We start from the raw sequence: 7,098 nt of genomic DNA on the forward strand, positions 1-7,098 counted from the left end.
CTCATGACGTTGTTCATGACCACCCCAGTGGAGTCTCACATTTGGAGGCACCACACAGCCTGATCTGGCTAAGCTTGCCATTTACACTTGCCATTCCACTCCTCGGTCATAAAGGTCTAGCTCCTTAACCAGGAGCTTAAATGAAATGGACTGGCCTGGACTGCAGGAACCCCAGGGGTGGCCCTCAGTGAAAAACTGACAAAGTCCTGAGTCACAAGGTTTTTCTGAATCCAAGGCTCAGCAAAGAACACTCTTGGCTTGTCAAACAACACAGGTGTGTCAGTCTATCTGCCTCCACCTTCTTCCGGTTACCCTCAGCCTCACCTTCCACACCTTTGGGATAAACACCTGGTACTACTTACGACCGACACTTTCTACTTACTGACACCCCTGGAATGTGTGCACTGCCACACTGGGAGACTACTCTTATCCAGTGGTTTGCATGCCCCTCTCAGCAGAGGCCCTCTCAAAGACACTGGTGTATTCCATCTCATCACAAGTCCCCCTGGCAGCCTTCCTACCCTCAGCCTTCTCTCCTGTCATTTCCACCTTGGGTGTCAATGAGCTCTTCTCCCTCCATTGAACACTAAGCAAGCTTTCGATAGATGATTTTGCCCTAAGATATGTGCACTGAGTTTCTGTTGTTTTGCTTGTGTGTGTGTGTGTGTGTGTGTGTGTGTGTGTGTGATCCAACGTTCTTAAAGTTTGAGGAGATCCATTCAGTGCACCTTACAGATAGAGAAATGGAACATACAACACTCTTTATTAATCTAGAAAACATTTTATAGTAAGTCCAGTAAAAATATATATCATGGACATCCTCAATATGCAGAATTATGAAACACATGTGAAACACCCCAACTTGAGAAATTAGCGATGTGCCTAAGCAAACCTTCCCTTCCACTGTTCTACCTTCTCCCTACAGGTCACAAATGTCGTGATTCCTGTCTCCCTCCCCTACCCAATTCCTTTATTTTTCTGTTGAGTATCCTATCATATTTGTGCATATCTCTACACATCACTTTTGCTTGGTTTGGACTTTATAAAAAGGTTACATTCCCGTCTTTCACAGAATATTATGTTCTTAAATTCAGCCATTGACGCTTCTAACCGGCAGCCATGCTGCATCCACACTGCCACCTAGTTTCCCATTGTACCAGTTTCCCACACATTCCTTCCTCCACATTTGACAGGCGATTATAATGTGCGCAAGGCCCTTACTTAGCACAGCTCCTGGCGCAGAGTCAGCACTCGGTGAACACCTGTTCAATTGTCGACTGAGACAGAGCCCTGACCAACTGCAACGCGAACACTTGTTTCCTTCCGCTGGATTCTGTGCCCTTCGCCCCAGTGCTGAGCATCCTGCTAGGTCTCCTGCCCTGTGTGAACTACAGTTATAAAATTTTGTGGCCAGCAGTAAGAAACCCAAGAAATGGGGTACCTAGGTGACTGAGTTGCTTAAGCAACCACCTCTTGATATCAGCTGGGATCATGTTTTCACAGCGGTGAGATCAAGCCTAGCGTCAGGATCTGCGCTGGGCACATAGCTTCTTTTAAATTCCCTCTCTCTCCTTCCCATTTGTCTTCTCTGTCTCTCTCTCTCTTTCTCTCTCTCTCACACACACACACATACAAAATAAGAGAAATAAAAGCCCTAAGCCCTCCTAGAGCACCCAAGACCACAATTCCCCAAAAACATTGGGTGCTCTTGTTTTGTGTCAGTTTGCTTCCTTCCCCCCTCTCTTACTTCGGGGTGGCATTGGCGGGGCCAAGAGAGTTATCCAATGAGCCCTTCCACTGGCCAAGGGCAATGTGTCTCTGTCTGTTTTCACATCAGAATCATATGTATTGCTTTTGTAACATACTAATGCTTAATATCACAAAGTTTGAGAGAAGATAATTATATGCATAAAAACCTATAAATGCAGGGCACCTGGATGGCTTAGTTGGTTAAGCATCCAACTCTTGATTTCAGCTCAGGTCATGATCTCACGGTTGGTGAGATCAAACCCCGCTTCAGGCTCTGTGCAGACAGCTTGGGTTGAGGCCCAGTGATAGGATGTGTACAAAGGGTCCCAGGCCTTCTGGGGGAAACCCCCGGCCCCAAAGTTAGGGAAGCTAACTAAGTACAGTGGCCCTGGCTAAGGTCCCCACAGGAAACATCCCTCCTGCAGGGTGGAGAAGTCCAGGCTGATGGCAGCAACTCAGGGCCTTGGAGCGGTTCTGCCGGGTCCCGTCACTGTCACTGAGACTCTAAGACCCTGGGGACCAACTTAGCCCAGAAGTGGAGAACAAGAGCATGAGAGGCAAGAAGTGGAAACTTGAGGCTGGAGCCATTGGGCACCTCTGCTGCAGCTGGCATGGCCTGTCCCAGGGAGGACACCATCCCAGCAGTGAGCGGCAGGCCCTCGGCCTGCTGGAACCTGTGACCAGCTGCAGGGCCAGTGGACCGGCCGGGCCAGCCAGCCCCTCCCCCACCCAATCACCTGGCACTTGGAAGCAGGACAGCCCCATTTGAACTTCACAACATGACACCAAAGTTGCGGGTCCCCTTTTTATCGCCATGCAGCCCAACTGCTTCTCTTTCCTGCTCAGAGCCCTGCTGATCAATCTTAGTCTGTCTCAGATCACACATACAGACGTACGGACATAAATCCACTTCAGTTCTCGCCCATGGGGTTTGGTTTTGTTTTGTTTTCCTCTTTAAGCAAAGCCCTTTAAAAAGATTTTATTTTGTTACCTGTAACAGATCTTCACTCAGGGCTTCTGTTTTCTTAGGCTGTGGGGAAAAACATTAAAAGTTCAGAGTTAGAAATCCAGAAATGCAAAGCAACTCAGGAACTTTAATAATTAATATTCCATCCCTGTTGAAAACAAAACAGCCAGGGACACCTGGGTGGCTCAGTCTGTTGTGCGACTCTTGAGTTTCGGCTCAGGTGATGATCCAGGGTTGTGGGATCAAGTCCCGCGTCAGGCTCTGTGCTGAATGTGGAGCCTGCTTGGGATTCTCTCCCTCTCCCTCTGCCCCTCTCTCCCCCCACTCCCCACTCATGTGCTCTTGCTCTCTCTCTAAAATAAAAAATAAATTAAAACAAAACAGGCAGAAATGAATGATAATGGGGGGAAATCCCACCAATTTTACATCAGAGGGCTGCTTCAGCGAAACCGAAGAAAAAAACAAGCAAACAAAAGTGTGCAAAGAACGGCAGCCCCAAAGACGACCAGCGCCTCAAGGCCAGTGGTTCCCAAACTTGGGCGTGTACAGCATCACTGAGGGTGGGGAGGGTGCGGGTTTAAAATGCCAGTTTCCAGGCCTCACCTTATGCTAAAGCAGGTCTGAAGCAAGACCCTGCTTATTTAAGAGGCCACTTCCTCCCAGAATTCCATGGCCGAGACCCACAGCCCACCCCTGGAGAGAAGACTAATCTGGAGGTGCCTGGCTGGCTCAGTCTGTAGAGTGTGTGCCTCTAGATCTTGCGGTCATAAGTTCGAACCCCAAATTGGGCATGGAGCTTACTTTAAAAAAAGGAAAAAAAAAGACCACTGTAGCAAAACTGAAACTTCAGTTCCTAAAATGATCCTATCTGAGCTTCATAGCCTTACTGAAACAAGTTTGTCACAAATCCAGGAACGTTATTCAACAATACACACACTGGAATAGTTAGCAACAACTAAGTACTCCTTCCTATAGGCATCACATCTTTACTTTAAAAAAAAAAATATTTTCACAGCTTTCCCTTACTCATGCTCTCCAACTACCATTAACTACACAGACCTTTCCAGAAAGCTGGCTGGCGGCCAACAATCAGCAGAGCAGTACCCTGAGTAGCTCGAGCCTCAGTCGCCAGATCACAGTACTTTCTGAGGACTTCCCTGCAGTCCAAAGGACGGCCTCGCTGCCGTACATAATACCCAGAATAATGGTATCCCGGTGCCGTGCTGGGACTGCGGGTTCAAACAGGGATTTAGGCCAAGTCTTTTAACACCACTCCTGTCCAATTCCCACTGAAATGAACAAGGAAACTTCTTTTTATTATTCTTAAGTGTTTATTTATGTATTTTGAGAGAGAAAGAGAGAGAGAGAGAGAGAGAGAGAGAGAGAGAGAGAGAGAGAGAAACCCAAGCAGGCTCCATGCTGACAGCACAGAGCCCGATGCAGGGTTTGATCCCACAAACTGCAGGATTATGACCTGAGCCAAAATCCAGAACTGGATGCCCAATGGACTGAGCCACCCAGGTGCCCCTGAACAAGGAAACTTTTAAAGAAAAAAGAAAAGTCTGTTACAGTTCTGAACACTGGGGGAGTTGAGGAGAAGGGAAGACCATCAATGAACCAGAATTTTAAAGCCTTTTAATAAGATATATTGCAGAACGGAAGGCTGCGAATCGTGCCTATGAACGAATCTAATGCAAGAGAAAAAAAGCTGTTTGGCGGGAAAGTGGATGGGACCCCCTAGAATGACCTTAAAACACTGCTAAGCTCAGAGCAGCCCCAGCTAGCTGCATGAGGTACAGTGGTGCACGCGTCCAGCCTACATTTGGGCAGCAGCACGTCAGGTAAGAGCCGGCATTGCCACAGAGGATGCCAACACCAGGTGTCGCTGCAGTGCCCTACTTAAGTCAGAGATGCCAATGGGAATGGCTCACTCCCCAGTTTCTGCAGGAAACCAGAACTCTGACCTAACTCAGATACCCCCCTGGTCCACAGGAGCAGGGCCTGGAGATGGGGCCAAGGCCCCAGCTTTCAGATGAGGCCAACTTTCAACTCTTTGAACAAGCCCTGCAAGCAGCAAGCCAAAATATGCCATCCCAGCCCCTGCTTGGCATACATGGTGCCAGGCATTGCTGAAGAGCCAAACGTAAGTAGTCATGCCAGTCAGGGAAGTGGAGCGGAGCCCCAGCTGACCAGCAGCTCAAGCAACCAGCTTCAGAAAGAACCCTGACTGATGGTCAGCCTAGGGGACCGCCGCAGCTTCCCCAGGACTCCTGTTCACCAAGAGCCTTGTCCTTCCTCTCGCAAAATACCACGACTAGGTTGTGTAACTTCGCCTCATCTTCTCTGGCCAGGGCCCTGTGTGCCTCAGACGGAACTCTGAAATCTCTTCCTTCTGTAAGGAGAAGTACACACAGAGGAAAGTCCCCAAGGCTATTAAAACATTCAAAAGAAGAGATTCAAAAGCTCAAATGAAGAGATTCAGAGTACCTAAGTCCTTTTATGAAACAAAATTATTTTAAAAATATAACAGAAGAGAAAAACTTAATTTTAAAACCCTAATGTGGACCATTAGCAGGTAGCTGGTAGTAGCTCAGTGGTGTAGGAAAACCAGCTGTGTATAACTTGTTTGTGACCTCACACCAGTCACTTGGAGTGAAAAATCACATACAACACAAACAAATGCAAACAATACAAATTGGGACTTTCTTTGCGGGGGGGGGGGGAGGGCGGCTGGCAAACACGGTCAAAGCACTGCAACAGCCACAAAAAAAAAAAAAAGCAAATGTAAACACAAAGCAAGTATTAACTTTGGGAGAAACAAAAAGTCCATCAGAAAGAATCATAGTACATTACTATGCTTAGCTGCAAATAATTGATTGGATATAATAATGTAAATATCCAAGAGTAATATATCCAAAACTTGTACTCTAACTGCAGTGGAAGGAGAAGGGAGCAGAAGCAAAGAGAGAAGTCACACAAGAGGACTAAACCCGCATTTTCCATGATAGGAAGCCGATAAGTAATAATTAAAACGTGGTAACTTGAAGGACAGCAGTTTATGTATTATCTGTAAATGTAGACACAGTAAATGCCAACATAAACAGACATTTGAAAACAGCTGCCTCTGGGGTTGGGGAATCTTAACTGGGGGAGTGAATACTACAGAGAATCCACTGTGATAAGCCTTTTCCTATTATATTTGATTTTTTTAGACTACATGTATAGTTCGTTTCAAATTTTAAAAAACAGTATGTTAGTTACATTTTTTAGCCACATGCTTGATACGGTTTCGAGTGATGCATAACTTCAAGGGAAGCATAACCAACTTAAAACAATGGGTCCAACTGCCAATCTGCACAAAAGGATACGAGAACACATACCTCAGTGTCCAAAACACAAAGCAAATCAATATATTTATTGTCCTTCTTTTCAGATTAACAACTGAACCTTTTGCTTTAAATTTAGAGGTACTTTACCTAAAAGGTATCAGGAGACTGAAATATAGGAGTAACATATAAAAATGTTAACATAGTGCTTAAAAATAAGTTTATGCTGTCTCCTGCCTTCATGCACACTTTACATGGACGCTCTTCCGGATGCCTGATGCAGGGCTCGCACTCACAGCCTGAACCATGAGATCACGACTGAGCCAAAATCAAGAGCTGGACACTCAACTGACTGGGCCACCCCAGTGTCCCTGAGACGTGATTTTTGATCAGATTTTAAAAATTCATCAATTAAGCAAAGAGGGAGAGCAATATCCTAAGCCTATCAAGGCACCTAGAGACAAAGCGAGCCAATGATTAAAAACTATACTTGCTAAATCAGACTGCTGTCAATCAGACATTTTGCTGCACAGACCTCCACTTTTTGTATATGGGTCTTTTTTCTGCTGTGTCAGAGCCTCCTTTGTGTCCCGTGCTCTGTGCTTGAAAACACACTTGAGTGTTTCCTGTCTGTAACTGGGAAAACAATACAAAGCAGGAAAGCACTTCCGGCTCACCATTTTACTCTGGGGGTTGTTGTTTCCTCTGCCAGCCACTGTGCAGTCTCACTAGTCATTCAAACAAGGCGTACATCGGGCAGGATTTTTAAATATATTACTTTTTTCCTTGTAATCTCCAAAGCCTAAAAGCAGCAGGGCTGTGCAGGCCTTGATATCCTCCCCTTTTCCCCTGACTGGTCGTGGTAACATCCAGCCTTCAGTCGTGCCTGACGGGAGTCTGACTCTTACTGGGCCAGGAGAAAATGGAAATGCCCCCAGTCTGAAGTGGTTCAACTCACCCAGAAAGACAGAGATGCTTAGACTAGGACACAGGGTCAAAGGAAAATCTCCAATTGGCCTGACAATTTCCAACCTAATCGTGGACTGATTTCTGGAG

General features: G+C 46.3%; 1 long non-coding RNA gene across 1 annotated transcript in view; it reads right to left on the reverse strand.

Moving 5' to 3' along the window:
• LOC115299033 overlaps positions 1-7,098 on the reverse strand; it is a 26,651-nt gene that overhangs the window by 3,414 nt on the left and 16,139 nt on the right. The window contains exon 2 of the long non-coding RNA XR_003911949.1: positions 2,741-2,779. This is a non-coding gene — a long non-coding RNA (uncharacterized LOC115299033). The remainder of the gene's footprint in view (positions 1-2,740; positions 2,780-7,098) is intronic.

Source organism: Suricata suricatta, chromosome 8 (assembly GCF_006229205.1).
Source record: "Suricata suricatta isolate VVHF042 chromosome 8, meerkat_22Aug2017_6uvM2_HiC, whole genome shotgun sequence".
Classification (NCBI taxonomy): domain Eukaryota; kingdom Metazoa; phylum Chordata; class Mammalia; order Carnivora; family Herpestidae; genus Suricata; species Suricata suricatta.